This window comes from Haliaeetus albicilla, chromosome 11, assembly GCF_947461875.1.
Source record: "Haliaeetus albicilla chromosome 11, bHalAlb1.1, whole genome shotgun sequence".
Classification (NCBI taxonomy): domain Eukaryota; kingdom Metazoa; phylum Chordata; class Aves; order Accipitriformes; family Accipitridae; genus Haliaeetus; species Haliaeetus albicilla.
The window spans coordinates 26,339,304-26,360,404 of record NC_091493.1 but is presented as its reverse complement, the minus strand read 5'-3'; the positions used below and the strand labels follow the sequence as shown (position 1 = coordinate 26,360,404).

Below are 21,101 nucleotides of genomic sequence, written 5' to 3'. Positions count from 1 at the left end.
GATATTGTAAAAATAATGAGAGCAAATTAGAACAATCAGTTTACCCAGATAGCTGCTGATTGGAGGTGATGGGCAATATGGCAGCGGGTAATCCATCTTCGGGCTCCTGTCACATTAACTTCAGCAGTGTGGAAAAGATCAGGCGGAGCGAGCAGGAATCCTGCCCAATCAGAAAGCTGAAATTAATGAGAAGAGCATTGTTCTGTGATCAACCTTTTAATTAGCAAGAGTGGAGATGGAGGGAGTGATGAAGCTGGCAGCACAGCTGCACAATGCTGGGCATGTTTTCGGTGAGGGGGAGGAAAAACATGGGTTTTAAATTACCCCTTCTGTGCTCCCTGTACACCGGCAGTGTGTCTTCATTCTAAACCCCTTAAAAGATCTTAATAAACAGCCACATCCAGGTTAATATTGCAAACGTGGCTGTTACTAATGAGTAGTTTCGAAGTAGGTCCTTTCGGGGGTCATTTAGGAAAATGTTGATCACTGTTTACAAAAAAAAGAGAGAGAGGCAGGGTTTGGTGTTGGATTTAAAGTTTCACTGCATCAAGGAAAGAAGAGGGAGACGGATAAAATTAGAGTAAGGGACTGCCTGTTTTATTACTCTCCTCCTTATTTAGTATATGTTTGAAATAAGATTCCTCGGCATATATTTGAAATGAGACTCCTCAGTTAAAAATACTACGCGTGCCATGTGGCTTTCAGCAGCAAAAAAAGAGGAGAGATCAAATACTGCGTTGATTTCTTAATGCTCCTTTTTGTTGGTTTTTTTTGTTGATTTTTTTTTTTGCACCAACATTTTTCAGTTTATTCACTTACCAACAAGAAATTCTAATTTGAAAGATTTGACTGCTGTAATTGCTAAGACTGACTTAATTTTTTTTTTTTTTCCTTTGTGGTTTGGTAAAATTGCAGTTTTCTCAAGTACGTTCTAAAAATAGATGCTGGAATTAATGGCTGTCAGATCTGAATACCATTCTTAGGAAAATTGGTATTTTTGTAAAGGGGAAAAAAATAATGTGGGGAAAAGAGTGATATTAGGGGGCAATTTCTGTGAAGGAAAATAAGAAATATTACAAAATAGTGTTAATGTTTGCAGTGCAGGGGGATCCCTCTACTTCTGATTAACGTGGTTCCTGTTCTTCGTTCCTTGCTCTCTGCATTGTGTTTTTCAGGCATTCCTTTTTTCCTTCCTCATAATTCCCAAAGAAGTTGTAACAGTTGAAGAGTGAGGCTCCATCATTCTGCACACGATGTCCATGCTGCTTTTCTTTCATTTTTCTGATCAGGACACAGGCTCTTTTCACTTCTAGGTATCCTACTTTCTGATACTGAAAAGCAAGTAAAATCTTATCAGTTTGCAAGAGAAGCCAAAAATCAGCACACTGCGCCCAGCAAACTGTACAGGCTGTTTGTGTGGCTCCACTGTAAGCTCACACCCACCCATCAACTTTGCATCGCTTACTTTTAGGTAGGTAGCAGTAGAGAGATGCGTTAGAAAGGAAAGCCTGCGTGGGTGAGGTGGTTTTCTTTGGTTTTTAGTTCTAGGCAGATCTCACCATCTTTGCTTTTTGTAGTATTTTGAACTTTCTTACTTTGTAACAGTGATGTAACTTCTTCCCTCACCCTTCTTTAAAAATGCGGAGGCTTTGTATGAGTTTGGTGATATCCACATAGTTTTTATAGCTTGAAAGACATTGCATCTCTACAAAAAAGTTAACCTGATAAATCAGATCTTTTGTGGTACCTAAACCAGTTGTATTTCTAATATAATAATGAGTGGGTCTTGTAGTTCTGCCTGTAAAGGTTGTCTAATATTTTCTTTTATAAGAAACGGTTTCAATTTTTTATAACTTTGCTACTATTTAACCCTTTGAAGTAAAATTTTATTTCTGCCTTAGTCTGATTCCCCTCCACTCCCTGCAGCCTGAGGCAGAAGTAAAGTTTGGTGTGTAGCATGAACAGTATTCACTTAGCGAACAGCTGTTCAATATTTTATTTTATTTGTGTTGTTTGTTCTGTGCCCTGGGCTGTATTTATTGCATGCTTTTCAAGCCCTGGTCAGAATATGGAAATACAGACTTCCTCCTGGGGGTTTCCTCTGTAGTTTGAGTGCTTCACAAACCTTAATTAATCTTTCCAGTGCTTCTTGGGGTGAGGGCTGGACTCACAGCATCCATTTTTTTGCGGAGAAGTTCAAAAGTTACTTTTACAACTGAAATCTAGGGAGGAAATAGTTTATTTACAGTAAGCAACGAGGCCTCACAGGAGGAATATTAGATAAGGAATTATGGCTCCAGATCTTGAGACATCTTTTGTCTTTGTCATATTCTGCTTTTCCATCTCAGTTCTTCCATCTGTAAAGGGGATAATGCTGCTTAACATTTCCTTATTAGACATTTGAAGATCTGGAAACATGGTATCAGTTGAAGCATGTTTTGTACTTAAGTGTTATTTTCGTTTATATATACCTAACGTTGATTGGGCTCTGTTCCTCTGGCACCTTCTCCCTCCCCAGGTCTGTCTGCATTTTTAAAAGGTTGTGTTAGACATGCATCTTGGGGAAAGATGCACTTGTCATTGGTTGCATTCAAATTTGCAATCAAATATGATCCTTATGGGAGGCAGGGGGAAAGTCTAAGAAAAAGTGGACACTTTATAAGCCAAACATTTTTGTTGTTGTTGCATAAAACACCAAAAGCTCTCAAAGCCTTTTGTTCTCCTTTAATAAAACACAAATCCCAGTAAATTATTCCACAGATGCTTAAATCAGTTTCAATTCCCAAAGAGATTCCCTTGTGGGCTGAAACCAAATGGTGAATATTTGCCCAAAAGTAATCTTACTGCAGGAGAATAACAGGAAAGAGGCAATGTGTTGCAGAATTCACCTTAAGTATGGAGTCGCTACCATGACTCTGTAATGGGATGTCCCAGCATGGGGTATAATATCATAGTGTAAATATGCCACATGTGAATTAATAGGCAGCCTAAGGATTGTTAATGTTTACATACATGTTAAAATGAACATACAGCTAATCTTAATTCTTTTAACCTAATAAAATAATTTTGTTCTACCTCCTTGTTAGGTTTTGCAACTGCAATTGGATGATTTTATCTGTGCTAAAAGTTCTTGGTTGTTTTTTTGGATCCTATTTTCTATTAATTTAGTTTAAAATGTTTCACATATTTTTCACATTCAATTGTCTGTGTTTTGCATTTTCTCCCTGCAGTTTTTCTGCCTCTCTTCCCACACATGGCTCTCCCTGTTCTGGCCCCTTCAGTTTAAGAGCTAATTTGAGACTGGGAGACATTTACTCCCTAGTAAGGTAGGGGAAAAGTCATTCTCTGGGGTGTTTTTCTTGACCTTTTTTGCCTGATCTCCCTGAAGTTTTTCTCTACCATCTTTCAGGATCAGAGCTGTGTGTAGAGTGTTACTACTTAGTGTCTTCTCCCTGAGGCTCAGACAGCTTAGGGAACATTAACATAACTCTGCAACACCCTGCAAAGTAGCCGCATAGTATCTCAGGAGAAAAGGGGTGTCTCAGCCAGGCTCAGATGGAAACCTGCAGAGAGCCAGGAGTAAAAGCTGTTCTCTGGCTCTGCTGACAGTCTAGTCATCTTCTTTAACTGCAAGTTTGTCTTTTTCCTTTTACAGTGGTATGTGCTCGCCTTCTGGACTCCCACCAATTTTAATCACAAGTTCAATAACCACCACCTTTTCATTAAACTCTAAAATACTCCTCGTATGAATGTAACTTTCTGAACATCAGGACTGACATAAAAGGGAAGCCCATAGAGCAATATACTTACTTCTATAAAGCTAGTGTTGACCTGAGGCCACCACAAAGGCTTTGATGTACAGCCAGGTTCTCAGACAACGTTGTATGTTCTCTGAGGATGTTACAGCCATATCGGCTTCTGCAATCTAAAGAGATCCTCACCCAGCCAGGACTCCTCTGTAGAGAGGTGGCTTTCATCTTTGAGTAAGCTACCCAGAATCCCTGTACAAACTGCTGCAGGGCATACTGCTGCAGGGCAAGTCATATGGACAAGCCAGCTTATTTGGATCTAATAAAGAAAATAATTAAGTAATTAGAGCCTATACAGGAAGAAATTTTCCCAGAACCCTTACCTCTCTCTCACCCTGCTCTGTAGCTTTCAAAGAGCTCCCACAACCTCAGTAAACACACTGCTAGAAACAAACGCTAAGGCAACCAAGCACACACCAGACCATGTTTAAGTGACAAAAGTTCTCTGTGCACTTCCTAGACTATATATGCTTTGTCCAGTCCACCAAAAGCCTTCCTGAATACTGTTGGTGAAGCCAAACCCAAGCCTGTTTGTATTATGTGTTAGAATTTTCCTACCTCTGGGTAAACTCTATATTTTACTTATTCGAATTATCCATTTCTTTCTTTGCTCTGTAAGGGCTAGCAAACTGTCTACTAGCTGTTGACAGAACACTAGCAACGTTTTGTTTAAAATTTCTCTCTCTCTTTTTTTTTCTTTTTTTCTTTTTTTTTTTTTTAGAAAAACAAAACTGCGTTAAGCTGGGTCACAATTTTCAGACTCAATTTAACTTAGAGGATTTTTTGTGTCTTTGGAAAAGAAATAGCAAGTCTCATATATCTAAAGGTTTTGTATGTTTTTTCCAGCTGTATAGTCAATATTACTATTCCCCAGAAATCCTTCCTTGCTTAAAAATTACAGTAGTATCTTTTTATAGGTGAAATACTTTAAAGTTTGGAAGATTCAAAGTTTTCACTTGATTGTAACTGTCCCCTTTTCATATACGCAGTATGAGTCAACATGTGATACATGGTAACTTTGTTTCTCAAGTAATGAAACCTGGTATCTGATCTATAAAATGTAAGTACATTAAACTTTTTGTGAATAATATAAAAAACAAGGAGAACATTTATTTAAAGACAAATCATTTTGTAAGTTTACCTGTTATGGTTTTAATAGCTGAACAGTTATTTATAAACTATTACAGAATGTAATTTGTCTTTAAAGAAATTATAAAACCTTAGCTGCACATATGTTAAAGTACTAGTCCCTAAAATATATCTTGTAGTTCCCATGAAGGTGGGGTCAGAGAAATGTGAATTTATAGGTTGCATAGATAAGTTATCAGTTGGTAAATGGGAGCAGCACTGTTGAGTCTGCAGTCTCATCTCCTACAATAATGTTTACTAGAATAAAACAGTTCTCATTGGAGAACTTGATGTCTTACCCTCAGTTTACTTTGAAATATGTAATTGTCTTTACCTTCATTTCTGCCCATTTGTCACCATAGTAACTTCTTTGGATCAAGTGCTGACACTTAGAATCGCTTCTGGTATGAAAGACCCGATCAACAGGCTTCAAATCCTGTCCTCTGGTGGAGACAAATTTACCTTCAAAGTTTCCTGATACTGAACTGAAGAACTCTTCACCTTAGGTGGGACCTCAAGTGACTCAACTTAGTCTGCCTGGAGATCAGACACTTGCCTCCATCATTCTGTGTCGTAAAGTAGATCACCATCAACTGGCAGGACAAGTTTTGATCCTGCTGGTCCTAAGAATTGGTTTGGAGTTGTACTGGGCTCCAGCTGGAGCCCGGTATGAGTTTTTGCTCTTTGTGGTCCCAAGAATGGCAGATACCCATTGCAACCTATACCCAGATAACTGGTCAGTTAAAGGTAGAAGCTAGCAGAAGACAGCAACAATGTTGATATCAGCCATGTATCTTTTCTTTTAAATATGGAGACAATAGGCAATTGTCCCTGGAGACAACAGAGTTCATAGTTACAACAGCAGACTGCCCAGCAGGTCACAGCCTAATCTTCCCAGTCAGTGGTAAATGACTTGAAGGTAACTCCTCCAGCAAAAATGCCTCCATATCAGGGTCTCTAAGGTCACTTGCATTTCTGACATACAGATCTTACCTTCATTGAACATCCAAACATCACATGAATGCACATCTTAAAGGTTTGCCCCAGATCCTATGAGAGTTTACGTGGAGGCAGTGAAGGTTTGAAAAGAGATATTCTGTGTTGCCATGCAATACATTTGTTATAAATGCATCAGAGACCATGAGGGATATCCTGTTGAACCAACTACAGACACAGTGAATATAGCCTCAGGGCAGTCTGAAGTTACCTATGAGTCTCCTGGAGCTGAGAAGATGGATAAAACCATACCAGAATAAATAGTGTTCCTGTGTGTCATGTGCAACATAGCAGTTCAGCACCTAGTGGAAAGGTGTAGGTTGTACATTTCATACATCTCAGGTATGCTCAGGCTCATTGGGCACATGCCAGACTGAAAATTGACAGCTCTCTGGGTGAAGCAGTCACCTGTCATCCATGATAGAGGAATGAAACCTGACCTTTGTATAGTTAACAGAGTGCAGCCCAGAGTCCAATCAAAGTTCTCTACTCATTGAAAGTCAGTTTGCTCAGTTACCAAGTTTGCATCTGTGCCCTCTCAGGTATACTCTGAGCTATAAGGTGATGAATGTCCTCTTGCAGAACAGGACATTGCCTGGTTTGTATCATTCTACCTTCTGGGACCTCACAGGTCACTGGTTCCAGCCTCTTGTCTTGCAGATACTACTTTGCCCCTTTTACTGAGTTTCGTCTGACAACCAGTTAAAGGTTGGTCTGAGGTCCTTTTTACATTCTGTTTCCATCAGAAGATGATTCCAGAACCCGATTCTTCTAATGACTGGAAATCCTCTCCAAGTTTCCAAGCTAGCTTATGCACGGAGAGATTATACTACTGGTTCTTTGGCTTGTTTCTTCCTTTTGTTTTAATAGTTTCTTTTCCCTTTTTGGTGTTTATCCCCATATATTTTTAGAGAGCAGTTGTATCCTCTTTGTTTTATTAGGATAAATTGAATGGTCCTTGGGGAGTGGCTTAATTTAAGAAATGAGGGAAGAGAAATGGTGAAGATGTTTCAGTATTTCTGATTGAGGAGTTTGTTTTCTAGTAGGAATTTATTCATATTTACTTTTCTGTCCACTCTCTCTTACATGAAATTGTCAAATTATTGCTGTAAACTGTACCGCAGCTATTAACAGTCTTGTGTACATGTAAAGATCTAATTCTTCTGGTTGATGTGAAGCTTATGGTTTAACTGTCACATTAAGGCAGTGACACAACCTGCATTTCTTCTGAAAGGAAAAGGAAGGTTGGGCAAATAACTGCATGCTCCCCTTTGTTATTGTCAGGTATCCTGGTCCCTTCATTCTCTTGGAATGTTGTTCTGCCCTTTGCAGTACTCAGTGAATACTGCTGCTTGACTGGATTAGGTCTCACCAGTAGTCACTGCCACTAATTGGCAGATTTTAAAATTTAGAGTTTTCTCGGAGGGAACCCAGAACGGGAAATAACTCATGTTGTGCAGTAAAAGAAACTGTTCCATATTTTCCTTCATGTATATTTAACACAATCTGTAATTTACAAAAATAGATTTGAATTAGTCTGTCTGTGGAAGCTCATATCTAAGATAACTTCAACAAGGCAGGCAGTCCCTTGTTGTGTGTGACTGCTGGCTTAGTTGAGGCTGCAGCTTGGAGACAGACAGCAGTAGTCACTGTATGTGTTGCTGAACCTTATTGTTGAGGAAAATTAAAAATGAGGAACCATGCTTACAGACCTGAAAAAAGTATTCAAAGTAGCTGCAATTACTTATTTTACCATAATAGTGAATCTTGACAGGCAAGTAGTCCTTACCTGCTCAGCTCATAGGGTAGTTTGAAATTAGGGAATGAAAAGGGCGCTGTATGCAGCCAGGCTGTTTGGGTCCTGTGTCCAGCAGGCAAACTTGCCTTCATGATGCCCTGAATTTGTGAAATGTGATAGGTCTGTCCTAATTGTGTGCACAGGGTCAGATTTAACTGTCTTCTCATATCCATAAAGTCTGAGATGCTCCTGTTGTTTCTCGACACAAAATGAAACCCTTGTAAGTGACACAAACTGAGAATTTAGTTAAAATACATGATGATTAAAATATTTCAGCATTGTTTTTTCTGGCCCCACTTCTGTCAATTTAAACAATAGCTTTTGTTCTTAGACTAACATTCATTTAGAAGAAAATAAAAGTGAAAAATACTTAACTCTACTACCAAAAAAAATTAGATTGTTAATTAAGAAAGACTTGTAATTTCTCAGCAAAGCAAGCCCTCTTTCTGACAAGTAAACCTTCCTTATAAGTCTTTGATTGTAGGTAATAAAGATGTTGCTTAATTAATGCCAATTATGTGCATGTGTTGTTTCCTTTCAAGTCACTGGATTTTGCAAAATTGTGTGAACTACAGAGTTGAATCAGGTTGTTCTCCTGCCATGTGAATTTAGATCTGTCAGCCCTGTTCTGGATCATAATTTGTAATCCTGGACAGTTCTGTGGTGGGTTGTATTGGGAGTATTTTGAGATTTGATTTAGAAGACTGCAGATGATTAGGCATCACAGTCAATTAATTTGTTGTTGGAGACCTGAGTTTTGAAATTGGTTCAGGTCATAAATGAAGATAAGTTTGGAATTTAATAATTTGTGGAAAGAATCAGCTCCAGTTCTTAGAGAACACATGCATCATAAGAAAATCAACAGTTTTTGAAAAATTTTGAATAGTTGGAGGGATGGAATTTAAAGTAAAGATTGGATGTCCAAACCCGTCCCTCGAATACTGCATGTTCTCAACTTGCAAAGCCAGAGAGCAGGCATATCTGCAGTACTCTTTAAGAACCTGGTATTTTGTTGCTACAAAGAATGAATGATAACAATAGCAAAGGCTTGTGAAGCCCAGAGTTGGAAAGCCTTTAAAAAAATAATTCTCTATACAGCATCTTCTAAAAGGAATTTCGGATTTTGCTTATGATAAATGAAATACACCAACATCAGACAACTATAACTTGGCTTCAGTCAAAACCTAAATCGCTTTTCTCTCCAAAAGCCCAGGAAGTGTAGATGAGCTTTGACTATTATGAGGTTAGAAACACAGAGTCACTTAGGTTGGAAGAGACCTCAGGAGGTCCAACCTTCTGCTTTGAGCAGGGTCAATATTGAATTCATTAGTCCCCGTTAACCTCCACTGTGAGGTACCTGCTTCTCCCAAGTTTTACATACACAGAACATCTACCTTACAATTCAAAGCGCAAGTCTTCCACTGCACCCAGAAATGAAACCCAACACTGGGAGTACATAATGTTTTTGCATGAGAAGGGCTACATTTGGCACTAGCTGCTGCCTCCCTTTATCTCCTAAGATAGCACTGAGGACCTCATTAAGTTACAGAGTCTGGAAGTAACAAAGGCACAAAACCAATGGCTGCAAACTGCTTCCTAAATGAAGATGGGAGATGTATTGCTTCTAATATACAGAAACAATCAGAGATCTCAAGTTTTAGTACTTGGGAATGTGTATGTGGGGAAGTGCTGCTGATGCCATGTCTTACTGCAGTTTGGTCAGCACAACCTCTCTCTTACCTGTCTCTGATTCAGATCCAAGCCACAACTATCTGGAGATGCAGGGGAGAACAGGTGGACTGCAGTGTCAGCCCAAAGAGGCACACAACTGAGTGTTGCCAGCATCACTAACAGATCTGCAACTGCGGAGGTCTTGCTTTCACTTTAGATATCCTTTCACTCCCACTGGACAGGTCAGATATTGGACTGTAATCCTCTCCTGCCACATGCAAGAGGTATGGGGAGAGAGAAGTTGTTGCTGGTGCTTTTCTCCAAGTCCTCTTAAGGGGATAAAAGGAACAGCTTTGGATGCCATCTGTACTGTGGGAGGGAAGCTCTATGTGTCAGGATTTGGGTGCAGCAGCAAGACTGTGTACAGAGTTTGGGCCCAGAATGGCAAGGACAGCTGTCACCCAGGGCCAAGGAACACTGGTGGGCAACGCTGGGAAGTTTTTGTCAGGTGCTTCTGTCATCTACTCGGGTCTAGTTACTTCTAGTCTTTCTTACTGGATTTGTCAGAGACGTAAAAACGTAGCTGTGGATAGCCTAACACATCCTATTGTATTTCCTCATCTCTGTCACATACTAACATTAAAATTGCAAACTTCTAAACCCAAGCAATGTTCAGAAGTCCCCTGGTGGTTACATACTGAAATTGCTGTGATGAGTAAAGGAACTTAACTAAAGCACACCCTCCCTAGGGCGCTTACCTTTAGGGGTGTGTGAGTTGTTTCCATGCTTGTATTGATTTTAGGAGTGGTATCTAGATGCGGTGTCTCAGTTTGAGAAAACTCGAGGTGAAATTTTTTCTCAACACACTCGACTTTTGATTCTGCTTTGGAAGGCTGCTGAAATTATTATTACAGCTGCGTTTTTTCTAATGGGTGAAATCGAGTCTGTTTTGCTTAGTTTTTAAATGACAGATTTGTTTGCTGGTGCGTGAGGGGAAGTTTGCATTTGTGTGGAGTGTGGTGTGGTGTCACCGGGTGACATTGCCCTCACTCACCACCTTTTGTGCAGAGGCCTCTGAAGGCATTCTCAGCGTTGAGCTGTGCTTTGTCTCTATGTGAAGTGTGTTAGGATACACCTATTTAACCAATAGACTCGTGAAATGAAGAAGAGTGACTTGCCTATGGCAGCGCAAGAAGGCAGTGGGAGAGGTAGGAGTAAAACTCAAAAGACTTGGCTCCCATTTTCCTTTCTCATTTTTACATTGTACTGCCAGCTTTCAGTTTATCAAGAATTAATAAGTAATAATCTATGATTGAAAAGGGCTGACACTCTTTCTGTCATGAGATGTTTCTCTGTCTTCAGCATTGTGCAGAACTCAGCAGAGTTACACCTTTTGAGTTTTACTTAAGCAGCATTACTCAATATTTAATGCTGAAATAGAAACATGTAATTCACAGCTGCAGGCGACCTGTCAGCTGCATTGGGATGTTTGTCAGCTGCAAGGGAGGGTGAGGTACCAAGACTTTTTATGCCATGAAAATTGAAAATTTTCCACAACTTTTTCATTTAATTTCTTGCTACATTTCACATTGTACACACGGCTGACATGATAATCCTTCAGCTGGTCCTAAATTACATTTTAAAATAGCGATCAGTTAATTATAGCAATCTGAGTATTTTTAATCAGTTATAGAGGGAATTTCTCCTGACACTTGTTTCTCCTGAATTTCAGGTAAACTAGTGGATGTATTCTTAATTATTCATGTGACAGCAAAAAATAAATCAAATAAAAATTACGGACAACCCTACACAAGGCTGTGTTGGATGAGACCAGGTAGTCACAGCTTAGCATCTATGGCTCTTCTGTTTCGAGAGTGCTAGAGGGAGCTCTAACCCCTCGATCAAAGGAACAGGCTATGAATGGTGCACATGATAGTTTGGTCCGTGGTAGGAAATGTTGAATTCTCTTGATGTTTAATTTGATTTTGTAGCAGAAGGTTGCATATGTTTTTTCCAGCCATGATCCCAAATTGCTCTTCCTAGATGAGAAGATGCAAATACTGTGTTTTCGAGTATACTAATACTAGACTTAATACAGGCTATTGTGAGCTGACTGAAAAGACAGGAAGCAAGTGAGAGGTATCACAGGTGTTTTAACAAATAGCATGCAATGGTAAAGTGTAATGTTCCCTTCCTTTCACAAAGGAGGACAATTCTCACAGTAGAAGACCTAATGATATTTAAAAGAATATACTTTAAACTGTTGGAAGGAAAAGCTACTTTACTCAGTATGTAATTGGTTCTTAGATGTTTAACCAATTATTCTAGTAGAAGTTAAAGAAAGGGTTGGTGATTGTTAGATAAAATTACAATGGGATGCATCCGTGCATGAGGATGGAAGAAATTTCTCACATGATATGCTCCACACTTATTGCATTCTTGATATGATGGGAAAGTAACTCTCAGAAGTGGGGTGAAGAGAAGAAAAGAAAACGTAGCCTGTATTTGTAGAAAGGGAAATGCAGGTAGATTGATACTATTTTTACTGTTTATTAATCTCATTAAAAGTAATAGTAGAGTCAAGCCTTTGAGTGAAAGAACATTATGTGTAGAATACAGTATGTCGAAGGACCAAGTGAGGCTAGCAATCCTGTTCTGCCACAATTTACTGGGGTTTTTATATTGCTTGTATGTTATATTCAAACAATTCCAATTTGATTGAGTTTAGTATAGGGAGTGGAATACTGGAAGGCTCCCTCCATCCTTTAGTTTGAAGATTTTTTCTGAAAGATTATTGGCAGCTAAGCACTGAGCCAAGGAGGAATCCCTAGTGTGATAATCTGTGACTTGGGCTTCTGAGTTGTACAGTCTGAGCATCAGTTGATAGGGACAAAGTCTGCTCAGCTGTGAAAATGAATATGCCTTCCTGGAGCACTGTTATGGTCAGAGCTGGTCACTTGTTGCAGAAGGTACTATTTCTTGCCTTTCTTCTGTCATATACTTTCACATCTCAACAGCATTTGGCCTAACCCAACCTAATGAAATTTCTGAAGATTCAGAATTCATCAGAGAATGTCCTCAGCTTATATTTTTGGAGTCTGTTCCTCAGGTCATGAATCTCTTGCCAGGTACCCATGAAAGAATGCACCAACACAATCTTAAGGTATAAAGTCGTAGAAAACTAAGTTAGGATGGACCTTTGGAGGTCTCCAGTCCAACTGCCTATTCAGAGGACGTTTACCTTCACAACCAGCTCATTTTGCTGGGGACCTTGTCCACTCGTATTTTGAAAATCTCCCTCTTAATGTCCAGAGTTTTGCTTGCTACAGCTTGTGCCTGTTGCCCCTCTTCCTGTCGTTACGCACTTCTGAAAAGACTCTGTCTCACTTTCCTCTGTAACCTCTCTTTAGGTAGTGGAAGGCTAGTAGGTAGCCCCCGGTCTTCTCCAGGCCAAACACATCCAGCTCCCCTAGCAATCTTAGTCGTCCTCCATGGGAATCACCCCAGTTTGCCAGCAAGGTAACATTTGACTGCAAGGTTAACAGAACAGCTTATCTCGAGAAGACACTGCTCATTAGTGAGTGAGAGTTATGGGATGATCTTGTAGGGGTTATAGGATGCTACAAGTCAAAATCTGTCAAGATTTTGGCTGCAGCCCACTGACCAGCTTTGACCTGACACTGAGAAAGAGTATTTAATGGACTTTTCCTCTTACAGCTGCCCCTGTGGTGGCTGCTAACAGCAGTAGTGTTGGTATCAGCCAGTGTGAGCTGATGAGTTGTCCTCTTCTAGATGTAGCTGTACTGGTGGAAAAGAATACCACTCGGCTTTCGTCTGGCTGTGGCAGGTTGCTGCCCTCCAGGATCTGTCAGCAAAACTGCAAACCTGCTTTCAGTTAAGATGAGGTGTTTTAGCGTAGACAGTTTAAATAGCAGGTCTTTGCTAACAAGCTTATTTTGACTGAAATAGGTTAGGGAGTGCTTGTGTAGCCAACTCTGCCAGCAAATCTAAGGAGTATGTTTGCAGTGGGAGCAAAGCACATATGTGAATCTTGCGGCTCTTCAGAACACTACTGCGTTTTTGTTTGTTGCATCTCTCCAGTATGCCTGGAAGTATGTAGTACTCCTGTAGCTGGAAGATGGTATATGATATCCCACTTTTATATTCATGACTTCCAGTTCTGAATCACTCACTTTGCCTTGGCCAGGTAGTTTGGTGCGCTTGTGCCCTCTTTGTTGTTGGTATCAAAATGCATCTCCAAGGAGGAAGTTCATGGAATATAATACTGGGTAAACTATCTTGGAGGGACTATGTTTCTTGATGATAAAATCTTTACATAGGCAGAACCACAGTGTTTTGATAATCTCAGTAGTGTTATTGAGAGCAGATAACAGGCCTTTTGGGTCATTCTCCCTCTCTACTTGTGTGTTGTTCACGGTGGTATAGTCTTCACTGTTCAGCTATGTTTTGAATCACTCAAGTCCACCTACCTGTTCCTGGCTGCTTTTCTCTCTGAGTTAAGGGAGTACTTGGAGCAAAAAGAAAATCAACAATAACACCCATAAGGAGTAACTTCACTCAGGCAGTAGATCATGCTTGGGTGTTTTAAAAACAGAAGCAACTGTTCCAGAAAACTATGAAACTGCTGCTTAGAGCATAGCTTATGCCTTTCCCTGCCATAAATGAGCCCTTTGCTGCTACTGGCCATTACCCGATGACTTTAGTAGACTGGTTCTCCAAGTGATAATGTGCATATTCCTTCCCTCCATTAACAGTAATAACATGTAATGGTCCCAGCAGTTCAACTCTGGTTCTGGTAGCCATGTCAAGGAAGAAAGCATTTCCTTTGGTGACTTCCACGGGAAGTGATTTGTTGTTACTGGAGGATCTGCTTTGAAATTTGTGTATGATCACTTTACAACTAATAAAAGGTGTAGTCTGAAATCTAGCTCTTTAAGAGTGATGGTGTCTGCCCTCCCCCCCATATGTCTAGGTATGCATTTGGTCAGGGATCGTAGTTTGGGAAAGTAACATATGCCAGTGCTGTGCTGATGCAAGCAGATTTCTCATCAGTGCTTGTTATTTGCAAAGACAACTTGGAGATAAGGAAGAGGAGAGGGACTCCCAATTCACATCCATTGCTGGCATCAGAGAAATTTTATTTTGGAGGTTTTTGCCAACACTTAAAATCTAGATGGGAGACCTATATCAAAGGAAGGTTTACAGTAAGAGCTACGAGATTCCAGACAATTAAACTTTATTAGTCTGTCTGAAACATTAAGTATTAGCTTAAAAGAATAGTTTTTTAATCTCCTCTCCCTGGTGCTGTTTACTGTGTAGCAGTGTGGGAGGGGAGCAGGTTCTCCAGCAAGGTAATATTGCTGCTTTTTGTATAGCCAGTGTGCAAGTGCCTATGGCTCAGTCCTGCTTCCCTAGTCCCTGGAGAGACTCAGCATGTTACTTCTCTGGTGTCTGCACCTTTCTCTGGCTCTAAACCAAAACAGCCTTCTCCCTTTCTTCTCTGTCTGAGGTAATATCCTTAGCCAGGTGCCCTCCAGGCTGACACCATATCATAGGTACTTAGATGGTACCTCTGAAAACTGTTGGCCCCCCAGGATTTCAGAAAGTGCAGCAGGTTGGGCTGCTGTGTCCAGCTTAATTCCAGTGATCTTTCATCTAGATGTATCCTTTCTTATCAAAGTTTTTCTGCAGTGTGATTAGAAACCAGATGTGGACAACCAGCTAAAAGCCCCAGACAGGCAAAACTGCTAGTTTCTTGGGTATCCAGGGGACTGTATTTCAGTGTGAGCATGTATTTTGAATTTTCTCTTGAAAATAAATAATAGAGATGCTGTGGTTTCTTTCATGGTGCTTTCTTTTTGACTCTCAGATGTGATTGATGATCATCTGCTTCTGGGTTATGTTCGTTTTTCAGAATGTTTCAGTGAGCTTTGCAGTGTGGAAACTAATTCAGTACTGAGCAAGTAAGTCCATATATGTGCTAAACCCATGGTTAACCTCACAGAGACTGTTATGTGAGATGGAGGCGGACAGAAATGGGTAGATTCTAAACCGAGCTTTTAAAATAAAAGTAAATGGAGTGAGTTGTTTAATGACCTAGCATTGTAGCCTTGCTGTCAAGTCAAACACTGGAAAAGCTGGTTCATCCTGCACAGGAGAAAAATGAGGAGCCAGCTACCCTACTCGTGTCTTTCAGGTGCTATGGCTCATGAGATCCTGCTCTTTATGGTGAGACACCCCCTTGCCACCCCCCGATTCTCAAGGCAAAGGCGCTCTTTAATAGGAAGCTGCCAATAAGGAGCTGCAAAGGACTTCTTCCCTCTTTGCTTAGCCTTGGCAGTCTGGGAATCAGTTCTGCAGCATTTGGTAATTACAAGCCTAAAAAAGAAGCCAGCCACAGAAATTGAACCTGTATCCTCTTAATTATGCTGTTATTGCCTTTAGGCCATGCAAGCAACACCCTTTCAACAGCATTCTCAAATAACTAGCTCTGCCCTTTAACATGGAGGCCTGGCATACCTTCTCAGCTCCATTTGACCATTTTTGTTGCATTGCTACATTGGAGTGGTATTGAGTGGTACTTCATCATGGACAGTAGCAAGCAGTTTCATGGCCACACAAGTAGCTTTGGAAAAGCCAACTGTGCTGAGGTTCTCTGGCTAAGAGCAGCTTTACAGGCATCAAACCGAATAATCTTGCTGCCACACTGGTACTTTTTAATCCCTCTGCTTTTCCCATACAGCTTCTAACATGCTTCAAAATTCCTGAGCTTTGTGCCACTGCTGAAACTAGTTTTGTGTCTGGATTCGCTGTTGTGGGTATTTTTAATGTGATTAATCTTGAAGAATATTCAGGATATAGAAACAAGTGTGGCTTTGCTTTCATTGTGAAGTTCCCATCTTCCCACACACACTCTGGACATACTCCTCCATGGTTCCTTTCTTTGTCATCCCATTGCTTGTTTTTTTTCCCCAGCGTCTTTTATCTTGTGAGTAAAGTTTGAACAGTACGCAGAAAGTTAACTGCCTGGAGTCTTTTAAATATAAGTAACACGCACCCAGTAATAAGCTGTCGGTTGTTTTTTTGCTGCCTGCGAAGAAACATAAACACAGCGCTCATTTCTGGCAGGTTTTTACTGTCAGAGTTTCTCCTATTATATTTATCTTACAATTTGCCAGGGGGTGAAGTTATTAAGTTTTAGCAGCAGCCATCGATCAAGTTCACAAGTTAACACGATAAAGGCTCTGTGCCGCTCCGATCCGGGAAAATGATGATCCTCACTCGGTAATTAACTAAATGAGAAAGTTAAATCTTACTTGAGAGCTGGGAGAGATGAAAGAGAGGTGTTTGTCAGTTTCTCGGTGGAAATTAGAAGCAGTTTTCTGCAATTCCCTAAGCTGCTGCTCTGTCATATTTTACATAAGCACTGGGAAAACGTCTTGTAATTAGTGCTGTCATGGAGGATTTTTTTTGCTGAAGGATGTTGGAATAATTCATTAGATTATCAAGAAAGGCTTGTGTCCTGAAATGATTAGCACAGTGAAATTTAAACCATTAACGATAACAAGTTTAGAGCTTGCTGCAGTGCAGAGGCACCCGGGGTATGTCTGTGCCTATTTCAATCATTTCTTATAATTAAACATTATGTCCTCTTTTTTCCTCCCCTTCACTAAGACCCATCCAAAATTCCTGTTAAGGTGGCTCTGTCTAGATCAGTGACTTAACCGCAACTGGTGGTGCAAGCAGTTTGAGGTGAAATGCTGCAGTTGCAGATAAGCAGTAGAAGACATCTCTCACTGTCAGAGCCTGTAGTCCCAGGGAGTCCAGGAAGGAGGGGAGAAGCCCAGTATGACCTGTTGGTACTGGAACATCGAAGGGAAGTCTCTTCCTTTTGTCTAGAGAAACTCTGAGAAATTTGCGGTGGTGGTCTAAGCTCTTAGTCTTTCAGAGCTCCAGCATGAAGATGTTGTGCAGGTTCAGAAGGTCCCAAACCTTGCTGGGATCATTTAAGCCATTCTCGATATTCTAGGAGACAGCTTCTCTTTTTATTTGACTTTAAGAGATGTCTTCTTACCTTAGGAAACATAATCTGAATTCATCCACCTTGTGGAAAGTGCCTTAACAATGTCCTCAGCAACGATTAGAGGACATGGTGAGGGGTTTTTTTAAATATATAAAAGCTGTGACCACTCATATGAGTGGGGAAACACTATCAGAATGGAATCAGAGAACTCTGCTTGTGTTTGTTTTTTCTGTGCTTTTGAAGGCTCCTTGGTCCCCTGTACTGAACAAAACCAAAAGTAACCTTGGTTGTCATATATGGGTTACAGCTGTGATATACCACAGCTGTTTTGTTTTATATGCAGAGCAGTAGATTTATCTAGGCTTTATTTATCTGTGTTGAAATATTGCACCTTCCTATAGTTGCAAGCCATTATTTAGATTAAAGTCCTTTCATATATTAGTCCTCTTCTACTTCACTGGGCATACAAATGTGCTTTGTGTTAAATGTAGCCATTTGGAGAAATGGTCTTGTAATTATGGGCTGCAATGGAGCATAGTACGTAGATCCCTGAGCTAGTACCAACCTGAGGCACTCAATCCCCTGGGTTTCCTGGTGCAGCTTACTAGCTCAGACACACTGTTGCAGGAGGACGGCTCTACTGTTCCTGCAGATGAGTTGTGCCTAGACCCATCTGGGACACCTCTCAGCCCTCACTTACAGGGGTTTGTGAAAAGGGAGTCGGAAAAGCTTTATCTGTTCCGAGTTAGTAGTTTGCTTTTATACCCAAACTTCCTCCCAGGTGATGGATTACCAGTGCTTATTCTTCTTTGCCACTTTTGGAAGTGAAGCTTATAAAAAGCATGACCATATACAGTGCATTTGGATGGATATTTACCCTAGTAGTATGGATGGCATGTGGGACAGCTCTTTCTTTTTCAGGTGAGGCCTGGTTATTGTACCAGGAGAGGGAAGAGGCTGTAGACAATTGTGTGCTCCAGGAAATAGTTGCTGTTATTGTTCTGAGGTGGTTTGTCATGAACTTGAGGCAGCTGATCAGAATGGTTGAGTCATCAGGGTTGCTCAGGAAGCCAGATCCATTCTCTTACTGGTAGTAACCACCCTCCCACCCAACACTTTAACAGCACAGATGCTTGATGTTGTTGTTTTGTTGGTGGTTTTTTTTAATAACAGGCCTTTTTCACTGAATCCCCAGTGATTTTTTAGGAATCTTCAAATTGAAATTCTGGAATTTCGTTCTAAACTGTAGCTACAGGCAGTCTGAGGGAGGCATGTGAGCATGTATTGTGATCGAGTGATTTGGGAACCCCTGAGTTCATCTGTCTCTACTCTGCAGAACTGGTGTGTTCGTGGCTTGCCCTGTCCTCCTGGTCCCATGCTTGCATAGACTACAGGACCTGCTGGGCACACCATAGCTACCTCTGGGCATGTCCTTGCTTCTTTTGATGGGAAACCAGAGCAGGCAAGGGTGCAAACCAGGTCTCAAGTTGACATTGTCAGAATGTGGCTGAAGTCCATGCATGAACCAAAAAAATACGGTGTTCCCCTGTCCACTAATTTGGACATAAACACCATAACACATATAGTGCTTTTCTTAGCAGAACCACTACATAAACCTGGAGTTTGACTTCCAGAGCTGTTAGAAGTGTTGGTCAACGGACTCTTTAATTTACTCATTATTCCCACCCAAGAAGCCTGTATTCACTTGGGATCTAGGCAGAATGGGTTGGTTTGTCCTATCTAAGCCATCTGTTTGTACATACATAAGCCATTACTTGTTTTTGCAGATGTTGCAACTTCTGTTCGATACCCCAAACTGATGTTTTAGAGGTAATTGGGGAACTGAAGGCTGCTGTGACAAAGGTGCTCAGGAGGCAAGGAAAGCCCAGAACATGGTGCCACCCCGTGAAAGGAGTTGCCCCCTTTATGGTCTTTGCACATCAGCTGTCTACTCTGCTGCAGCTCAGCATATTAGTCAGACTTCACAGTCTCTCAAATTAAAAGGCAGAGGTATAGTTTTTAAAAAATGCTTTGTAGAGACAGCCTGTTATGAGATGCACAGCAAACAAAATGAGAAATGAAATGAGATCAAGCTTGTAGAATGCAACATCTCTCCGCTGTCTTAATCCAGCATTTTTACAGGGATGTCTGTTTTGCAGGCAGCTTAACTACAGCAAAAATGACCAGAATCGCTTAAGACTGATGTTCAGTGCAGTCCATTGGTAATCATTTTTTGCCAGGCTGTTGCCTACTGTGAACTTTGCTAGGAAAAGTCCAGTCTTTCACACCTAGGACTTCATGCCTACAGTCCTTTAGAGATTTCTCTATATAAAAAGTTGGCCCAAGAGACAGTATTTCTTTCCTGCTGCCCAGTGCTGGCTCTGTGACTTGCTTGCAGTCAGTGCTGTCCATGTGATGACTAAATGAAAGTGTAGGTCAGTCGTAGCCCTTGTCTTGCATGATCTTACTGAACACACGCAGAAATTTGCAGGGAGGAGCAGGAGTAAAAGTAAAGTTGAAAACATTGAACTGCAGAATTGAGCACTGATGGTGTGATCTTCATGTTCTGTGTTCTCAAATTTAAGTCAAACCGTAATTCAGAAATAGAAGAAACTGCGTGTTAAAAATGACAGCGAATTACTGTCTTTTTCTACCAGAGGAAAGTCTGTCCAGCTCTGCTGGACATGCTGAAAAGAGTATTTAGGTGGATTTTCTCTAGAAAATGAAATGCACGTGGTGATCAGTTGAGTAGATTTTCAAATTACGAGGTTTTTGGTGTTCCAAAGTCAGGATTGCTGTGGAGGTTGGGAGGGTACTGAAGTACAGGAATTATTTACTCCTGAGAAATGAGAAATTCCTGCATTCCAAACCCAGTTTCGGTAACTAGATTTTGTGGTCCCTAAATAACCCACTGTTTTGGCACTTGCTGGAAAAAAGCTTTTTAGTTGTTCTTTCTTTTCCTGTAAAATCAGTTAATCCATGCATTTCTTTTAGATCATTAGATACCTTTGCAGAGAGATTTAGATACTCGTTTTTTCCCTTAAAGTTAATATAGTCTCCTGGTGAGGTTGATGCCTGGAATTACCATCATAGAACAGAAATATGGCATCCCTACATCAATGTTTTATATATTCTGATATCTGTAATTGTTTTTAATTATTTGATAATTAATAGAGAACCTCTAAATGTGTTTTGTAAATAAAAATGATGTAATAATATTGACTTTTATTATAATGCTGTCTGGTGTTAAACCATTGCAATGAAAGAGAGAAAATTACATGTTTTCAGCATTTAATACAAAATGTTTGACCAGTATGGGAAAAAATAATTTCCCAGCAAACAGTTAATCTTACTGGGACAAAGGATATCCTTGCAATGCAAAATGTGCACTTTTCTTCCAGTTAAATCGTTTAGGAAGCAGAAATTATATCTTGCTATCAAGTAGTAAATTGAAATGTCAGTGCTCTGTTTTGTCCTTGAAACTCTTATTTGAGCTGAGTCCTTCTGACAAGATATTAACAGTGCTTAGAAAGTTGAAAATCTTTTATTCTATGAAAGAAGTATGTACCAAATATCAGGGTGTGTTTTAGCTGGCTTTGCTCTCAAGGTATAATTTTATACTCAAAAGAAGTACTATCAATTTTTTTCTCATCTG

The 21,101-nt window shown here is 40.3% G+C and overlaps 1 protein-coding gene across 7 annotated transcripts in view; it reads left to right on the top strand.

Moving 5' to 3' along the window:
• Positions 1–21,101, top strand: part of BTRC (beta-transducin repeat containing E3 ubiquitin protein ligase) — a 123,594-nt gene that overhangs the window by 72,050 nt on the left and 30,443 nt on the right. The gene's annotated exons all lie outside the window — the stretch shown is intronic.